Here is a 444-nt window from a genome sequence, read left to right as displayed (position 1 = left end):
TGCGGGGGTGCCCTGGTGCCGCGCCCGGCGCTGAACCTGCCACAGACAGTCCCATCTACTAGAAGTGAGGGAACAGCTGAGGAATCTTTCAGATTTCTCTGCCTCTCACTCTTGGCTGCGTGTATGATGCTCTGAATGGCTGTGCTCAGAGCTGTGCATGTAGATATCTGTATGACAAACTGCGCCCCTCCTTGCAGGAGGGGGCTCTATTGCCCTTGTCTCTGCCCTCTCTTGGGGAGGCTGCAGCCCTGCAAAGAGCTGTCTGTCCCCTGCCAGCTGGGTCCCCAGCTGCAGGTACCACACTGGTGTCCGTTGTCGTCGTGGTGTGTGTGTGTCATCCCGTCCCCCGTCCCCCCGCCGTGTCCCCACAGAGTGGAGTTAGGGGCTGTGGCAGTAGCACAACTGGTTCCTCCTGAGGATTAGACAGTGTTGCTGGGGGCCACT

General features: G+C 59.7%; 1 protein-coding gene across 1 annotated transcript in view; it reads left to right on the top strand.

The window, feature by feature from the left end:
* Positions 1 to 444, top strand: part of JDP2 (Jun dimerization protein 2) — a 6,130-nt gene that overhangs the window by 4,326 nt on the left and 1,360 nt on the right.

The sequence above is a fragment of the Phaethon lepturus genome, unplaced genomic scaffold (assembly GCF_000687285.1).
Source record: "Phaethon lepturus isolate BGI_N335 unplaced genomic scaffold, ASM68728v1 scaffold5771, whole genome shotgun sequence".
NCBI classification, from domain to species: Eukaryota; Metazoa; Chordata; class Aves; order Phaethontiformes; family Phaethontidae; genus Phaethon; species Phaethon lepturus.
This window is presented reverse-complemented; position numbering and strand designations above follow the sequence as displayed.